The 18825-nt window shown below is 57.2% G+C and overlaps 1 non-coding gene across 1 annotated transcript; it reads left to right on the plus strand.

Moving 5' to 3' along the window:
* The first annotated feature begins 4799 nt into the window (after positions 1–4799).
* Positions 4800–4870, plus strand: TRNAG-GCC. The gene has a single exon. It is a non-coding gene; the product is annotated as a tRNA-Gly (tRNA).
* Positions 4871–18825: the final 13955 nt, after the last annotated feature.

Genomic DNA, 18825 nt, shown 5'->3' on the forward strand with positions numbered 1-18825 from the left:
TGCCCAGCTTCTGGAGGAGAGGCTGGAGGGCAGGTCTCACGTGGCACCGGCTGGGAGGCCGACCCAGGAAGGGCCCCAGTGCTTCTACTGGCTCCCGTCAGGGTCCGATGTGTGGTTTTTCATCTGTACGGAGAAAAACATGTCTTTAGTCCTCCCCAGGGCTGCTCAGGGGACCAGAGTCAAGGGCTTGAAGGAGCTATTAGAGGCAAATGTGGGGGGAAGGGGGCCAAGTCAGCCATGGACTCATTTCCAAGAAGACCCCCATCTATGGTCAATCTAAAAGGAGTTTTTGAAGAGACCACAGTGGTCTTGTGAGCCTCCCTCAAAGTGTGTCCCACAGGAAAATGGGGAACCACAAGAAAATGAATGCAGTGGGAGGTGGGGGTCTGTGCCCGGTTGTGTCTGAGCCTGAGAACCTCAGCACCCAGGGCCGGGCCAAAGGAGAATACCTCAGTCCAATTTCTTCCTCCCCCCACCCAAAAAAAGGAGCTGAGCCAGCTGGGAGGGAGGAGATTCCAGCTCCTTCATCTCTCAGCTGAGGAGTGGGGGGGGGGGGGGGGGGGGGGGGGGGTGGATCTCAGAACCCAGAGAGTCTCATACATCAACAAGGTGACATGAGGATCCACTGGGAGGGATGTGGCTCTTCTTCCTGGGAGGCGATTAGGGCCCATCCCAACACATTTGTGAGGGAGGGAGCCGTCCGCACCCAGGGAGGTCTACAGAGCCCGAATGTGCCCCACAGCACAGCTTCTCCACCTACTGGCTCATTTTTTCTTTTCCACCGTCTATTCCCTTTTTGGTCTGATTTCTTTTGTAAGACAGGGCAACATGGAGATACATTTACAAGAACTGCGCGCATTTAACCTAGATCACAGTGCTTGCTGACTCAAACTTGGAACCCAAGGTTTCACAAAAAATGAAGGTTGGAATCATCACCAATTCCAGCTTATAAGTGAGGGGGTCCAGCGCTCACTTCTTTCTCCCTCTCCTCTAGGAGCAGCAATGAGATGTCTCCCCCAACCGGTGCAGGGGCAGGAGGGCAGGGGCAAGGGGGGCTGGCGTAGACACGGACCCTCACCGCCTCCTCCGTGTCCGTGCTCTCTTCAGCACTGTCGGCCTCCCTGCGGCTGCGAGCTCTGGCCTCCGGGCTCTCTTTGCCCCTGGGCTCCCGCTGGGCCTCCGTGGCCGCACTGGAGGACTCCCCGCCGGCCGAGGCCACCTTCTTCTCACTGTCTTGGGGCCCTGTGCAACAAGAGCCACCCTGAGAGGAAGCCTGGGCCTCCCCAGGGTACCTGGCCCCACCCCCACCTCTACCCCCAGGGCCCATGGGGCCCGTCTTCACTGTCCCCCAAGGTCACAAACGGGGGTCCCCATTCAGTGCGGGGATACCGAGGGGCGGCCCCCTCCCTGTCCCCAAGGAGCTTATTTCAGTCCGACGGCAGCTCCGGCCACTCCCACCAAGTCCATCTAGGGCAGGCCGGCCCCTTCCCCACGGCCCTGGCCAAAGTGAACGGGGCATTTCTGGTGAAAAATGGAACCAGTTCTGCCTGAAGTAGGTTCAAGCTGTGAAGAAACAGTGGAGAGGATTGGAGCTGGCTGCCACCTGGGCAGCTGGGCAAGCAGTGTCAGACCGGTGCCAGAAAGCCCAGACAGCACACGGAGCTTCTTACCTGGCCGGCTCTAGGACCCTGGTCAACTCCCGTCCCCTCTGCCTGCCTCAGTCTGCTCATCTGCAAAATGGGGATAAGGAGGGCCCCTCCTGCCCCAGGCTGTGCGGGGAGAAGGAGCTGGCACCGGTGACCCTCGCCATGAGCCTGAAGGCGTTCCACGGTCCTGCCGTGTCTGGAGAGCAGCCTCCCGGGGACCTGGCCTCCGCACCCCGGGCCCCGGGGCAGCCTTACCTCCCAGCCGGTCTCGCCGCTGATCCATGCGCTCCAGACTCTCGAGCAGACTGTCCACCTGGGCTTTGATCTGGCTCAGCTCCCCCTTGATCGAGTGCAGCTCCTCAGCTCTTACTGTGCAGGGACAGGGGGACGAGGGTTCAGGGGCCCAGAGCTCAGCACCCCAGCTCCCGGACCGGCCCAGGCCGGTGGGAGGGGAAGGCCGTCTGGGTCGTGGCTCCTGGCACGTTCACCCCCCCCCCTCGGCCTTGTCTCCCCACTCACACTTTGTCCGGACAGGGGGTGGGTTGTTGCTTCGTGGGGGGATGTGGGGGTTGAGGCCACTCTTGCCCCCTGTTCCCATGTGAGTCCGTCTGCTCTTGACAGGCGCTCGGTTGATAAGTGGGGGGATCCTCTGATATTCATACACCCTAAAAAACAGAGGGGGTGCCCTGAATGGAGGTCAAGCTTCAGCACAGCCTCGGGGCCGGCCCAGCAGGTGCCCCTCCCAGCAGAGCCCCAGGAAGGGGCTCTTGAGCCCAGGGGGAAGCACTCACCTGTAGGGGAAGTCTTCCCGATACAGCTCATAGTTCAGGTCACAGTTACTGCTGCAGAGGAAATGGCAAACACCAAGGTCACCATCAGGCCCCAAGGGGCTCCCTGAGCCGGCCCCCAAGTCAGGGACCCCCGGGACCACCGGTGGGACAGGGCCCAGCTCTGACCGGAGCCATCCAGCTTCCTCCTGGCCTTCTGGTTCTGGCTGGCTACGTCACCAGCTCTGATTCAAATTCTTTCCCGTCCCAAAAGGGCGCTTCCTTCCATTCCTCCTCACCCACCCAGGGCAGGAGCCCCCTTGTTCCTAGTACTCCCAGCCCCTGCCAGGTTGTTGCCCTCTTTGGGGGACACAGCAGGAGGGCGCAGGCTAACGGGCAAGGAAGGAAGCCCAGGAGAAAGGCCTGTGCATTGGGGCTAGTTGGCAGCAGACACCAAGCAGAACCCAAGACCAAGAGCCGAGAGAGCGCAGCAGCAAAGGGACGGACAGTCCCGGGCCGAAGGAAAGACCTGGGAGCACAGGAGGCACCAACATCCCAATCTCAGCGGAGGGAGAGCCCCATCGTGCCCCAGGAATGAGCTCTCCTTTACCACCCACGGTCACAGTCTGAGCTACTGACTCTGGGCTGGCAAAGCTACTGCTATGGAGCCGGAACCCGGCAGAACCAGCCCAACGGCAAACATCACACACTCCGCAGACAAGTGTGGGGAGCACAGAGAAACTGAAAAAATCTTTAAGAAGCAATGAAAAGTGGAAAAAAGCAGAAACAGACGGAGAAAAGGGGAAAAGCTAGAAGTATCTGGGACTTTAGGAAGGACATCGACCAGCTGACATGGAAGCTATTATCCTGTAAAATGATTCAAGTCCAGCCTCAGACAGACTTGTTTTTACAGGGTGACTGTGGGCAGGGCACCTCACCCAGTCTGCCTCAGTTTCCTCATCAAAATGAACTGGAGAAGGAAATGGCAAGCCACTCCAAGAAGACCCCAAATGGGGCTGTAAGAGTGGAACATAGCAGTTTAAAAGAGAGATTGTCTACATGTCTTTACCAGCAAAATGGAGAAGAGGAGTGAGGGGTCAGGGAGGGAACACATTTAAAACTAAGACGATAAGCCAGAGATCAAACTAAGCCCCATCTCCAGGAGGTCTGTCCAAGGGGCCAGTGCTAGGAGCAAAGGGCAAAGTTATTTTTAATCAACGTGGAGGGGAAAAGAATGTCCCATCCCCTACCCAGACCCCAAATCCATCATTCACCGGGCTGGGCAGAGCAGGGCCATCAAGGGGATTCCTGCCAGGGCTAATCACATCTGGTTCCTAAGGCACCCCACAGTCTGGAGCGCAGCAACAAGGGGATGGGGGCTGTGTGAGGGAGGTCCGCTGTACCGCTGACCCAGGAGGACAAAGCTTGGGCGGCCACCGCGGCTCCCTTTGCTCACCGAGAGACCAGGCACAAAGGGCGCTGCGGCCTCAGTGGCCCCACCAGCACCCAGGAGACACTCACCCCAAGGAGGCTCCCAGCCCTCAGAGCAGCGGGAAAGCCTCTGGCCGAGTCAGGCCGGGATCCCCCGGGCCCCGTGCCCGGAGAAAACAGAGACCCCCGCGGCACCGAGGCAGAGGCAGCGCAGGCCCCGCGGAGCTTTCCCCCTTTGATTCTGGCTTATGAGGAGTGAGCGGCAGGAGAGCCGGCCCGTCCCGCACATCCCACCAGCCCCAGAACAGGCGAGCCGAGGTGGGGGATCGGAACCGGTGGAGATGCTAACCTAGGGAACCAAGGCTGCCTTTTAGAGCGGAATCAAACAAAGGGAGCAGCAAGGAGAGGGCGGGGGCTGGACAGGAGGCCTGCAGTAGCAGGGGGAGCTCCCGAAGGCAGCGTTCAGCCAGGCTCAAAGAGCCAAGCGGGCCGGGCTTCTGGGACCTGGGGCAGGGCCAGGCCCCGGCATCGTCCCTCTGCTTTTAAGAAGCAAGACCAGAAATGGCAGAAGCTTAAAAAGAGAAAGAAAATGAGAGAAGCAAAGCAGCACCTCCAGCCACAGCCCCCTGCACCTGGCCAGGTCCACCCCCCCGCGGGGGGCCTCCCAGCCCACCTGGGCCCCCCCCCCCCCCAGTGAGGGCGGACGGGACAACGGGGATTCCAGCGGAGGAGCAGGAGGAACAAGGGGCCGCTGCCTTGGGAAGTCACCAACCCCGGACCCCAGCAGCCCCCAAGGCCAGGCCTGGGCGCCCCCTGCTGGTCCCCAAGGCAGCAGCAGAGGCCAGCACTGCCCCTCCCCCGCTCCCGCCCAGGCAGCTGCAGACCCCCAGGCGGACAGCAGGGGGCCTCAGGCGCACTACTTGGGCAGCTGTGAGCCAGGCCCTTGGCAGCTGGCGCATTGGTGGTTCAGTGGTAGAATTCTCGCCTGCCACGCGGGAGGCCCGGGTTCGATTCCCGGCCAATGCAGGGCCCTCAAACCTTTTAGGGGCCGTCCTCACTCCGCCCCAGTAGATGCTACATTTAGTCTATGAAGTTTAAGGTACAAGCATCATTCCCTTAACGGGGCCCAGGGCCCCAGAGGCTGAGGGATGCCCAAAGCCGGCCAGAGACAGCTCCTGCCAGAAGGCCACAGAGGCCGGCGCCGGCCCGGCCTGCACTTCAGGAGGCCCCTTTGGCTGGAAGGAGCAGCAGCTGCTGGGATGGAGCAGGGCCTGGGCTGGGGCTGGCAGTGTCTGGAGAGGACAAGGCCCATCTGGGGAGCCTCACCAAAGTGATAACAGGCCTCAGCAACAGCTTGGGCATGGGAGGGGCTGAGAGAGTCTCGGGGACTCAGCCCTAAGAGGGGAGGCAGGGGGGCGGGGAGGGGTTGAGTCTCTCTTGTCTACTGGACTTCGAGTTCGAGACATGCGCAAGGCAGGCAGAGATGCTGGGTAGGGTCAGCAGAGAGACTGGGGAAGGACCAGGAGGTCTGAGAGTCTTCCACAAAGAGATGGTAGTTAAATCTGGACATCAGTCGGCAGCTGCACTCTACCCAAGCAACACCTCTGAACCTGACCCGGGAGAGGTCTGAGTTCCAATTCAACAGGGGGGATCAGCATTTCTCGGATGTGAACTAGAGACCTGATCTGATGTGGATGAATGTGGATCACAGTCTTCATGATTCTGAACCTACTGCATCTACTACAGGGCTGCTGATTCCCCACAAAAAAAGAGAAAAAAGGAGAAATGTGGATATATGGACATCTCTTGGCCAAGTCCATCTTTCCCTGACCCTTCAATCATCTCTTTTTCTCCCCTTTAATCCTACATTGGTAAAGACTATAAGCGCCATAAAGAGAGAATCATAACTTACCCAAAATTTGAATCTCCCCCAATGTTACAATGCACAAACACAGCAGGTACTTAATAAAGGGTGGATAAATCAAGGAGAGAATGCCAAGTGGTCTTCACCAATTCAAGGTGGAAAGCCTTGCAGAGATCTCTCCCATTGTCAGGTTTCCCCACCACCACCCCCCGGGCAGAAAGCCCAGCACACCCTCGTCACCACAAAATCTGGACTGCTGTGGACCTCCTCCCGGTCACCTTCATCCTCTATTCCTTCTTCCTGCTGATCTGATCCCACCCCACAGGGAGGTCAGTGAAGGCCCAAGCCAAGAGAGCTTTCAGGAGAGCACCTTGAAGGATGGTGTGGAGAATAACCCGAATAGACAGGACAGGAGAAATGATGGGGAGAAGTGAGGTGTGGGCTATGGAGAATGGCAGACAGCAACACTTAACAGAACAGCTTTTTGGGCGTCACCGAGATGGGACCAGTGAAGCAGTAGGTCCAGAGCTACCTGGCTGGAGCTGGGCCCCATCACTGATGGGAGGAAAAGGGAGCTGCCAGCAACAGCACTCACGAGACAGAAAGCAGGCCTCTTCAGGTCAGAGCACTCCTGGACCATCCCCATGGCAACAAGCCAAGCAATTAGGCCCCTGAGCAGCTCCCTGGGCTGGTTCTCCCTCCTTTTGCTTCCCTCCCCCCTTCCGGCTCTCCCTCCATCCCTTTTCTCAGCAGGAGGATGCTCAGCCATGCCCCATCCCAAGCAAGACTCACCCAGCAGAGACCTGTGAATGCTACAGGTGGTCAGTGGGGGGTGACAAGCCTGTGCCCACCTTCCTAGGGCAGGCTGGGGCCAGAAGTCATCTCCAGGCCACAGCCTTCACAAGCCTTTGGTCCCCAACTCTGGCCCGGTTCTGGCTAGCAGACTCCTCTGGGTCCCCGAGAAGCCAGGGTGATAGGGAAGGATTGACAGAAAGCCCAGCTTTGTGCTGCATCGCTCCGGGGGGATTCTGTGCTGGCTCAAGAGGATGGAGTGGAGCCAGTGGAGTCCCTGGCTGGCCTGAGTCATGGGTCCAGACCCAGTGGAATGAGTGGGCCCCCAGCCTCCCCAGCCCCTCTCTCCTTGGACCCCTTGGCCAGCTTGTCCCCAAAGCTCTGAAAGAGACTCACTGGTAGAGGGTAGCGCTGTGCTGTCGCTTCTGGCCGGGCCGGGCCCGGCTCCCTTTGGGGTCTCTGGCCATGTCTAAATCTAGAGAAAAGGAGGGAGAAAGAGGAGTTAGAAGCACGAGAAAGCAGGCTAGCTAGTGCGTAAGCAGGGCTATTAAGGAGAGGGGAAGAAGTCCAGCAAAGAAACCTTAACTTTAAAAATGCCTAAAGATGCCAGAGGTTGTTGGAAACTTCAGCCCAAAGCGGCCTTGTACCCTCCAGTCCTCCTTGGGGACCTGGACCAGGGCCACCCCAACCCAAAAAGACTCTTAGGTTCTGGGATCTGAAACCTACAATTGCTTCCACAAGACCTTGCAGGAAAAGCTGAGTTGAGAAAAGAAATTCTTCAGGAGCAACAAAAGGTATTTCCTCCCCAATCTAAGATAAGGGGCCTGCAGCTCTCCTCTCCCAGGCTCTGGAGCCAAAGGACAGGTGAGAAGTATCATCTAGACCTTCTGTGCTCTGGGGGAGAAAAAGGCAAAGAGGCTCAGGAGCTCCTGGGACCCCATCCCTCTCCAAGCAGGCTTCTGGGGCAAGTACAAGAGGCCTAGAAACCTCCCACCCCCCAAATGGGCAGAACAGGCCACAACTTGCCAGTGGTTCGCTGTGTCCTGTTAGCAGACGTGAGGCTCAATCAAGTGCTGAAACCCACTGGAGAGTCTCACCAAGTGCATACTGAGCCAGACACTAAAGCTTGGGGTTCTGGGGGAGGAGCCAGAGAGAAATTAGAGGGGGATTTAGAACAAGTGTTTTTAAACTCTCTTCCTGGTCTTTACTGAAATAAATTCAACAAACTGACAATTCAAGTAGAAGTCCCCAATTAATCAGGATTTTTTTTTAAAGAGCCACAAGTTCAAAGCTGTAAAGGATGTTAATATTATCTAATCCAACTCCACTTTAAGACCGCAAATGGAGACAAGATGCAGCAACTTGTCCAATGTCACACAATTTAGTGACAGAGCTGTGACATGTTTGCAATTAATTTTATTTTTAGTGCAGAATTCTCTTCCTCCCACCTCCACCTTTCTTATCTATTGAGAAAACAATACAAACAAAATGTACAGAAATGGAAAGTCCAGAAAAAAACCACATGCTCAGGTTGGCCCCCACCTCCCGGCCATCACCTCATTCAAGAAGTGACAGCAGGCAGCACTGGGCCATCGTGAGGACTCCCCAAGTCTTTACAATGTTGCTCAACCCCTCTTAGTCGTTCTCCTGGGCCGGCTCACTTCGCTCTGCATCGGTTCATACAAAACTTCCTTGGGTTTCTCAAGAAACGTCCCCTTCTTCATTTCTTATGGTGCAACACACTCCATCACAGTCAAACACTTCAGTTGATGGGCATCCCCTTGATCCCAACTCTGTTGCCCCAGAGAGCTGCTCCATGTGGGGCCTTTCTTCCGCCTCTGGTCAGAGCTGTGACTGGAAGCCAGATCTGACTCCAGTTTTTGCTACTAGACACCTTACTTTATACTTAAAATCACTTTAAGGGAACTGCCATACCAAGAATTATCTTTAAAAGATCACTGGCATGCTGCAAATTGATTATGAGGAACAGAAAAACCGCTGCCCTGGGTATCCATCAGCCAACAAGCACCTGCTAAACACTTACCATGTCCCAGGCAATCCTAAACATGGGCTACAACAAATAATGTTCTCACCCTCAAGGAGCTCACGTTCTAAGGACACGATCTATACAGCATGACAGGATGTGATCTTAGAAGAAGGAGGAGCCCTGAGTCAACGTCTGAAGGAAACCAGACAAGTCAGGAGGATGAGGCGGTGAGGAGAGCAAGCACTCTAGGCTTGGGGGAGCCAGGCAAAGCCCCAGAGCCTAGCCTAGCACCGACCAAGGCAAGGAGGCTGGAGGCAAGGGCTGCTCAAGAAGTCTGAGGAGGTTCCTGTGAAGGGCCGTGGCTGTGGGAGTGAAAAAGGGGGCAATGGGAGAGGTTTGGAGGGAACCTGAGGTGTGCAGGCCCCCAAGCTTCAATGAAGAATGAAACAAGGGGTTTGGAGCAGGAGGTTCTACCTAAGCAAGTCGCTAAGAGCAAGAGATGTGAAGCTTTCTTCAACAAAGCACAAAGCACTCTGCTTCCCCCACCATACATCAAGTGCAAGGCACAGCACAAGCAACATCAGCAAGAAAACTTGCCGGCAGCCCCGTCCAGAGGGAAGCCACACAATTTCCAGACACCAACCAAACCAAATTCAGTAAACATGGGCATGAGTCTTTTTCTAATTTCTTTTTTCATAGTCACAACAGGCCTGCAAGAGGAGAAAATTCTTCAGAGTGTCAGATGAGACCTCCCCCCCTCCGAGAAGATGGGATTTAAGACCAAAGCAGGCAGCACGCCTAAGGATGGGAGCAGCCTCCCCACCATTCAGTGGGCCAGAACATCACATCCTGCATCCCAACACGGGGCGGGTGGATGTCACTCAGAGTCTTTTGGCTACTGTCACTCAGTGATATCTGGGAACCAAGAACTTCCCGGTCTCCGATCAACATTGATTGGCCTGCTTCGGTCTCCTGACCATCCCACCGCCACTCATTTAGATGCTCATTCTCACAGAACTTACTACAAGAGTCTCTTAACTGGTCTCTTAACTCTTAGCTCTCCACTTTCCAATCCAACCTCCCCTCAATACGTGAAGCAGAGTGGGACACATGGTTCCTCTGCGCAGGAGCCCAGGTGCAAAGCCAGGCCCTGACTCCAAGGCACACCCTTCTTTGTGGCAAATATAAAAGTGGATTCCAAAGGAAAAGGAAAACCAGCAGGTGGAACTCCAAGCAAACTGAATTGTTCAACATCTTCTTTTACTGGGTTTTCTGAGGACTATAAGTGCAGGCGCTCCAGGGCAGCAGGTCCCCACAAGTGCTGCACAAAAACAAATGAGCCCCCAGGTGTGGGGAGAATACCTACCCCCAGAGATAGAAGGAACAGTGTGTCCCTGAGCGAGCGGGGCCACAGAGAAAGTCCCCAGAGCCAACACTGTGCAGCCTCATTATGGGGACCCACACCTTCGCTGCCCTCCTTTCAAATGCAGGATTCCCTCAACTTGTCTTCACAACTCCCTGGAATTCCAACTCTGTCCCAGATCCTGTCTGTCTGTAGCATGAGGTACGTCTTTCTCTAACTTACTTTTTCATAACTCACAACAGCTCTTGAACCTACCCCTAGAGAGAAGTTAAGCTGTCTAAGGAATCCTCTACTGACCTTCCACATCTGACCTAATGATTTGGTGTTGCTTTGACCAACGAATGAACCAATGGGGAAAGCAGTGAGAACCAGCCAGGCTGCTGTATGATTAAAATTTTAACTACTGCAACTTAAGACCTGTAGCTCAGATGGAGAGGGGTTGCTTTCTTTTCTAGTCAAGGCATCTGCAAGCAAGCCTTTTAATGGTGACTCCCCTCTCCAAATATCTCAACAGCCAACATCGAGAGGGGAGGACAGAATTATGTTTGGGCCATATGCCAAAAGTGGCCACCTAAAATGCAAGTGTCAAGAGGTTAAGTTATAAGTTGAGGCTTATAGCAGAGAAAACATTAGGACTATTTAAAAGTGAAATGTGCTGCCTTGAGAATAGCCTTCAGAAGGCTGGATTAGGACCTCTTGGATAACTTATTTTAAAAAAATTTTGTCTTGTTTTCAGACCCATCATCTCCAAACACATTTCCCCAGCATCAACCACACAGGGACCCCCTTCTAACCAGGGATGCCATTAAAACATAAGGGGTTCTACCTTTCCGCCAAAAAGAAATATTTCATCCTTTGTTCCCTGGTATCACAAAATCACCCAGTTTAGATATTTCTTTCCATAATTAGGGTCACTGTTCTCCTGGCTGCTCTTGTGTTAGCACACTAGTAGGGGCTCAGGATCAACAGAGCTTATGGGACACCTACCCTTAAGCTCTAGAATCCAAATTAACAGCCACTCTTCTAAGGGACCCTAATTTCCAAGCATGAAAATCACTATGAGATGCAGAGGGAATGAGCCTAGAGGGGACAAGAGCCCAGAGAGACTGGGAGGGTAGTCAACACCCATGCTCTGATAATTTGGCAATTGTCTTGAGTCAGTTTTTGAAGGTTAACAGCCAGATCTGTGACTTCACTGGTGCAAAAGATTGTTAAACTCCCAATGTAGATCAGCAACTGCTCTGTACAGTCTCAGAGAATTAGTTTCCTCCTCTTGGGGCACAATAACCCATTCCATAATCAACAAAACTTGGTTTAATTTTTCCCCAATTCATGTGGACCCACTTTTCTTTCAAGTTTTTTACTACCATAATATGCACATATATACTGGGGCTTTCTGTAACTGCCTTGACGTGTGACCCCAAAATGAGATTTGTGGGATTGAGGATCAAGTTTACAGCCTTTTCTCCTAGAATTTCAAACCATCTTCAAGAATACTGAGCCAATTCACAGCTTCCATCAACATTTGTGTTTGATTCCCACAGCCCCTCCAATACTTTTCATCTTTGACAATTTGTTGGGTATGAGACTAAAGCCCCACAATTCTCCTAATGTGTATTCTTTTTGCATAATCTAGACTGATCTCCCATGCGACTGCTTATGGTTCTTTTGAAAACTGCATCTATATCTTATGACTTTGTGTCTCTGTTTCAAGTAACAGCTGGAACAGCCACAGATTCTAATTTAGAGAAACCTTTTCTCTCACATTTTGGAGCTGTCTGACTTCTGCATGTGTCCCTGGTAGTCTCAGAGCTAGTCCAGCCATAAAACAGAAAACTTGGTGTTTCTATTTCCCTTCCTAGCCCGGCCTTGAAGGAATTTCAGAGCACTCTATTCCCAGTCATTCCATCATCTTTTCCTCTTCTGGCTTTTCAAAGTTCACTGGTTAAATCCAGCCTCAAAAACTGTACTTTTCAATAGACCTACCTCAATGATGGGGATGGCGATGGGGATGGGGAATGAGGGCAAAAGGTAGTGGGACCAAGTTGAGCTTTAGTTCCCTTCTCTCTTCATAGGTAAACATGTCAATTCGCATTAGCAAGTGTCTCCCACTTGGCCAAATACTTCCATACCCATGGTCTTCTACATGAGCTTCCTTGACCACCCCGTGAAGCCAGCAGCAACCCTTTGCTACACCATCTCCTTTTGTTAGATTTCTATCCTATCTAGGGCTTCTCTGTCCTTGTGTTTGGTTGTGGTCTTCCACATTAGATCATGATCTCCTTGAGGGCAATCTCCTGCCTTTCTTTGTACAGGGCAGCCAGGTTGATGGGAGAGAGCTTTGCCAATCTTAGAGCACTATGTATGTAAGTGGTGATGTGCCAGCATCTTGCCCGCTCTGTGACAGGCTATGGCCTCCCTGCTCCCAGCCAGCCCCAAGACCAAGAGGCAGAGGTGCTCCAAGCCCAGCAGGCCTTCCTTAACCCCTCCTCCCCCCAACCCTTGACACTTCAAGGAGGGACAGTCTAGACCAGAAGAAAAGGGATGGGACAGGAGACCCAGGGCAGGTGCACAGAGAGAAGCTGCGCTGACTGCCTGGGACTGGCTGCCTCAAGGACTGATCTGCCCTTCACTTCTTACCCATCCTTCTGCTGGCTCCGTTGCCTAACCCTGATGTGAGCAAGCGAGCAGAAAAGCCTCAATTAATGCAAGCGTGCTCTCCGTTAGCTATGCACTGTGGAGTGGACAGTGTTCTAATTGGAATAAGTCTTGGATTCAAATCCTAGATCAGAGATTCTGATCATGTCTCCGAACTTCTCAGCCTCGGTTTCCTCACCTGTAAATGAGGGTTGGGGGGAAGGATAAGACCCCTTCCAGCTCTCAGTTTGTGAGCGCAGGCCCTGGGACACGGTGGGATGAATTTGTGGACCTTCGCATCTCAAAGACCATCCACCAAGCTGGAGAGGGGCTGGTCACCCCCGAGGAGGCCACACAGGTGACAGACCAAACAATGCTCCCCACTCACCGCCTTCCTCCCGTCAGCCTCACACTTAGATCTGAACGTCGGGCAGAGATCTGATTTCCACATCTGTCCAGCTCCTCACAAATATCAAGGGGACCATGTTTCAGATGCCTCTGAACGTCCCCGGGCAGGGCACACACAGGACAATGCCGGGCACACTTCAGAGGCTGAAATTAGTAACGTTCCTAAAGCTGAAGTTAGCACGGCTCAGGTTTTGGATCCCTCTCTGTGATCCCTCTAGGACAACTATCAGCAAGGTGAGGGATAGAGGTCGAGTCAGCAGAGGGGCCACTTCCCTTCAACAACTCCTCTAGGGAGCCCCCAAAGGAGGCTGCGGCCCGGGCAGTCCTGACCCACCACAGCCACAGCTGAGACCGGCGGCAGTGGCAGCAGCTGCTCCTCGCCCCCCTCTCCCCCGTGCTCCCAGAGTCCAGCTCACTGATGGGCTTCCTGAGACACGACAGGAGGCAGGGAAGAAATGGGTGAGCACAGGGACAGACAAAAAGGGCTCTAGAACACAACTCCTCCTCCTGGCAGGCTGACAAAGCGTGGGGAGCCCCTTCTCAGAATCATTTAAATAATGTGCATTTTCGAGATGAGTGAAAATAGAGGTGTCTTACCTCGAGTTCTAGAAGGGGGAAATGGGGGAGGTGGGGGGGGGTGGACTCGATTAAAAATCTCCCCCACTAAGGGTAAAAGAACTTAGAGAAAGCATGGGGTCTGGTGGGATGTGCTTCCAAGCGTCTCCAGGGCTAAGCACCAGCCATAATTCTACCTGGAACTGTTTGGCCATTTTTCTTCTGATGAATTCAAGGCATGTCACACTCTCATTTTCACAGCAGCGTGACGAAAGGAGGAAAAGCATTAGCCCCGATAGACAAGTTTTTCACCTCCCAATTTTCCAGCGCCCTCAGCCCTGGCAGAAGCTGCAGGCTAGACTCGGGTAGCCAAGGTAACTGTCATCAGAGATTTGAAGGGGGAATTAGGTTTGTTCTGCTCTCAAAAGGCAGAGCCAGAACAAAGAGGCAGCCGGCAAAGGACAAGCTCGGGCCTGACACACAACCATCCTCCCTAAGATGACATCCCCGGCGTGACCCCCGGCGCGCTCCTCCGGGAAAGGAGGGGACGGGCGGACAAAGGCTTGTTAGCCCTCCCCAGGCCCAGGCTGAGCCTCTGACTGTCTGGGGGGGATCCTGGGCCGGGGACTCCCGGCCAGGACAGAGCTGCAGCCCTTCTGGCACCCGCAGCCCGGACAAGGTGGTGCCCCACAAGGCGGCCGAGGGGAGCCGGGCCACAAGCCTAAGCTGGGCCAGAGGCAGGCGTGGGCCTTAGGCCTTCCTAACCCCACGCAGGCAGCCTTCGGCCGGGCCACAACAGACCCTGCTGGCTCCAGGGCCTTCGGGGGGATTCTGCTATGCCTCCAGCGGAGGAGAGGCCCGGTAAGGGGCAGGGGTGGGAACAAAGCCCCGCACGGAGGTCTCAGCGGGGCCCCAGCAGCCCCAGGGGAACAAAGGGCTCACCCCGCCCGAGCGGCGCGGGGGGCTGGGGCTGGGCAGGGGTCCTCCTCCTGGGGAAGGGGCTCAGCCGGCCGGGGCCCCCCTTCTCCGGCCGCGCCCTGCCAGCCCCCACAGACCAGCCCCGGGAGGGGGGCTGAGAGGGAGGGGAATGCGGGCCCGGGGGCAGACACACACTTGTACCTTCTAGAGGAAAGCGGGCAGAACGCCCCCCCCAAGACTCCCAAATAAAGAACGGCGGCGGTCAGAGACAAATGGGGGGGGGCTTCTAGCCTTTAACCCCGGGCTCTGGGCGGCCTCCCCGACGGGGGCGCGTCCCCCACGCTGAGCCTCGCCCGCTTCTTGGGTCACTGAAGACCCGGAGGGCCCCAACGGCGGAGGGGCGTGACGGGCGCCGGCCCCGCGGGGGTCGGGGCTGGAGGGGACGCTCGGGCACGCCCGGGCCCAGCCCCGCGCACAGCCGGCGGCCCCCCTCCCCCCGTCGGGCTTTGTACCTGGGGAGCGCTGCCGGCCCACCCCCCCCTCCCCTCTGGGGGCTTCACCGGTCGGGCCCCGGCCCCCCCCCCGACCCCCCCTCGGGCCCGGCCCATTTTACGGGAGCTGCAGCCTGAGGGCAGGGGGGGACTCGACCAAGGTCACCCTGGGCGGCGGCCCCCCCCCTCGCCCCGCACGTGGGCGGCGCACTGACCTCGCAGGTCCTGGCCAGGCCCCCCGGCCCCCCGCAGCGCCCGCCGGGACGCCAGGGCTCCTCCCCGACCCAGGCCTCAGTTTTCCCGGGGAGAGGACGAACCTCAAGGAGATCCGGGGGAAGGGGCGGCGGGTGGGGGAGGGGACGCCGCGGCAGAGCAGGGGGGCGGGGCGGCTCGCCCGGCCCAGCCCGATGGGCCCGGCCCCGCTAACCGCCGCCCCCCAACGGTCCGGGGCAGGGCCTTCGCCCGCGAACAAAAGGCCCCGCGGAGTTCACGCGTGGGGCGGCGGGGAGGGGGAGGGGCGCGCTGGGCGCGCTCCCGGCTCGCGCCCCCCGCCCGCGCCCCCGCGCCCGCCCCCGCGCGGCACTCACATCTCCGACACGCTTCTTCGCTGCCGAACAGAGTCATGCCAGCCCGCGGGGGGCCCGCCGGGTGCCAGCGAGGGGCGAAGCCGCCGCCGCCGCTGCTGCTGCCGGCCGTGGCCGTGGCCGCGGCCCGGGGCGGCGGGGGTGCGGCTCTCGGCTCGCTGCTGCGCCCTCGGCCGCGGCTCGCCGGCCCCAGCCCCAGCCCCAGCCCCTCGTGCGCCGCCGCCGCCGCCGCCGCCGCCGCGTCCTCCCCGCCGCCGCCGAAGCCCCCCCGGCGGGGCTGAGCGCGGGGCCACTGGAACGTACCATGTCCCCGGCGGGCGCGGGGGAGCGCGGCGGCGCGGGGCGGGGACACGAGGCGCCCCACCTCGGCCGCGCGCGGGGGGGGCCGCCCGCCGCGGGGCTTCGGGCCCGGGGACATGGGGCCGCCGCCGAGCAGCGCGCAGGGAGGGCGGGGGCGGCGGGCGGCCTCCCTCCTCCCCCTCCTCCTCCCCCGCGGCGGCGGCGGCCGAGGCTCGGCCCGAGGGGCGGAGCGCGGGAGGGGGCGGGGCGCGGGAGGGGGCGGAGCGCGGGAGGGGGCGGGGCCAGGCCCGAGCTCCCGGGCAGGGCGGGGCTGCCCGCGAGGAGAGAAGGAGCGAGCCGGCGGGCGGGGGCCGGGCGGTCCGGCGCCTCCCCCGCGCAGACACCTGCGAGCACTCACCTGGGCGTGCGCGCGTGCTCCGCCGCGCCTGGGGGGGCCCCCGCGCGTGCCTGCCCTTATGCCTGCTTCCGAGCATCCTGGGCACGGGCCCGCCCGCGCTGGGGACGCCCAGGCACCTCCCGGCGCGCATACAATAAAGGGGTCCGAGCAGCCGGCGCGCAGGCAGAGCCCGCAGAGCAGCGCCGGCCTCGGGGCCCGCCCGGGCCCGAGAATCCCGGGGCCCGCCGGCGGCCGCTTCCCGGTCCGGGCGGGGATGAGTCAGAGAGCACGCCGCGGAGCGCTCCGCCCCCTCTGGCTGGCCGGAGGGCGCGGGGCGGACGCGGGCGCTTCGCTGTCCCCGGGCGGTTAACGCTGCGCACCGGCCAAAGCCCCTGAATTGCAAATTCAGTCCCCCCGAAGCAGCCGGGAGAAGGAGGGCGGCTACAGCGGGCGCGCGGAGGGAATCAACCCGCCCCCGCCCCCGCCGCTGCGTGTTCCCCCCTTCCTGCTGGGGGGCGGGGGGGGCCGGGAGCCTGCCTCAGCACGGCCCCTGATTCCCTTCGGACAAAGCCCCTCCCTCCCTCGCCGGGGCGGGGGGAGTTCCGGACAATGACTGCCTCAGAGATGGTTTTCCTCCGCTCCTGGGGGGGGGGGGTCGCTTACCCCGCAAACGTTTGCCAAGCCCCCACTACGGGCCGGGGCGCGGGCTCCTCATCCCGCACCTGGCGCTGGCTCCTGCGGCCGTCAGGCTCCGCGCGGCTCGGAGGCGGCAGCCCGCGGCCTTTCCTGCGCGTGAACAGGGGGACCCTTGGAAACGCCTCTGCTCGGGGGTGGGGGGCGCCACGCGTTAATGATGGGGGCGGGGAGGCAGAGAGAGCCGGAACCTCCCGTCCAGGTCAATGCCGACAGCCAGGCTGGCTCCCGGTGGGGGCAGGGGAGGAAGGAAGCAGGTGGATGGGGGGGGAGAGAGAAAAATCTCCCTCGCTGAGGAGCTCACAGCCTCTCACAGACCAGGCCGGCCAGACATTGTACGTCAGGGCTCGCTGAAGGGTCTGGGGAAGAACCTGGAGAAGATGCGACTCAGACGGCTCCCAAGGGAAATTCGATGGAAATCCTATTTTTTTTTTTTTTTAATTTTTAAAGCTTTTTATTCTCAAAACATAGGCAGGGATAATGTGACACCATTGACCCTTGCATAGCCTCATGTTTCAGAGACAAATGGGGGGGGGGCTTCTAGCCTTTAACCCCGGGCTCTGGGCGGCCTCCCCGACGGGGGCGCGTCCCCCACGCTGAGCCTCGCCCGCTCCTTGGGTCACTGCAGACCCGGAGGGCCCCAACGGCGGAGGGGCGTCTCCTCCTTTCCCCCACTCCCTCCCCTGGATGGCAAGCAATCGCTGGACATTCTGACAGGACTGGGGATGAGGAGGAAAGATAGACCAGAATTTTAGTGTCAAGTGTTCTCCTTCCCTTCCCCTCTCCTCTTACCGCAGAAATGAATAACAGATTTAGAAGGAAGCGCGGATAAGCAGAACAAACGTCGGGAATAACATGTGGAAGCTATGTGATTTAAAAAAATAAGCCATATGAAATGGGAATTCACACTTCTATACAGAATCATGCGTTCAGCTGTGTCTATAAAAGTACTTTTGGGGGGTATTTCAGTTCATATTAAAATTTTTAAACAAAGAATGAGCCATCAAACCTGCCAGCAGGAGCTACTGTTGACTGGGTAAATAAATTCGGAATCGAGAAGGGAGGCTCCCCGGGAACATGCTCTGAGCTGGCTGCATTTCTGATAGGGGAAAATCCTGTAGGCTGGGAAAGAAAGTCTGAATGATAGCTCGAATTCCAACACTGGGAAGTGTGTGACCTTGGGGAAATGATGTAAACTTCCTAAATCTTTTCTCATCTATAAAATGGAGATAATGACGCCCTTCCTAATCTCTCTCACGGGATGGTCACTAAGGGCCAAAAGAGAAAGTGCTTTGAAACATTTGGAGGAAGGAAGCAGATTTTGGTGACTCTGTTAACTCATTTCCCTGCTCCCAGCCTCAGATGGCTCCCCATCAGGAAAATTAGAGCTGGGGAAGAGATGGAACGAGATGAGCTTTTCCAGCTTGATGAGCTCAACAGATAATTTGTTGGCTGGTTCATTAACAGCCGGATGGATAAGTGATGGAGAGAGCAACTCCCAGGGCCATTGCTGGGGTTACTAAGAACTAAATCCCCAGGGCTATAAAATCAGAAATTGGCACCTTGAGCCATTCACTTATTCAGGGAGCACCAGAATGACATGCTGGTCCCAGCCACCATCAGGCTCCCAAAGGGACACACTGCCCCTGACCCTCTTCAGAGATGCCTCTTAAGTCACACAATCTCAACTCTCGTTTGTCACAATCTTGACTCTCATTTGCCAGCCATGCTTTGGATTGAGAGGCAAGAGGCACACCTGGCTGTAGAATAGAAGGATCATGTAATTACAGCCATGAAGGCCCTTTACAGTCACCGAATTTGACCCCATAACCAATCCGTTGTCAATTAGGTGTCAGATGTCATAGTATTAGTGCTGGATTTTGAACCAGGAAGATCTCATTTAAATTCTACTTTAGCGATGTGACATTGAGCAACTCAACCTCTGGGATGCCTCCGTTTCCTCTTAGTTCCCAGGGCAATTATGGAAGTCAGATGAGAGCATTATGTAAATGC

The sequence above is a fragment of the Sarcophilus harrisii genome, chromosome 2, assembly GCF_902635505.1.
Source record: "Sarcophilus harrisii chromosome 2, mSarHar1.11, whole genome shotgun sequence".
NCBI classification, from domain to species: Eukaryota; Metazoa; Chordata; class Mammalia; order Dasyuromorphia; family Dasyuridae; genus Sarcophilus; species Sarcophilus harrisii.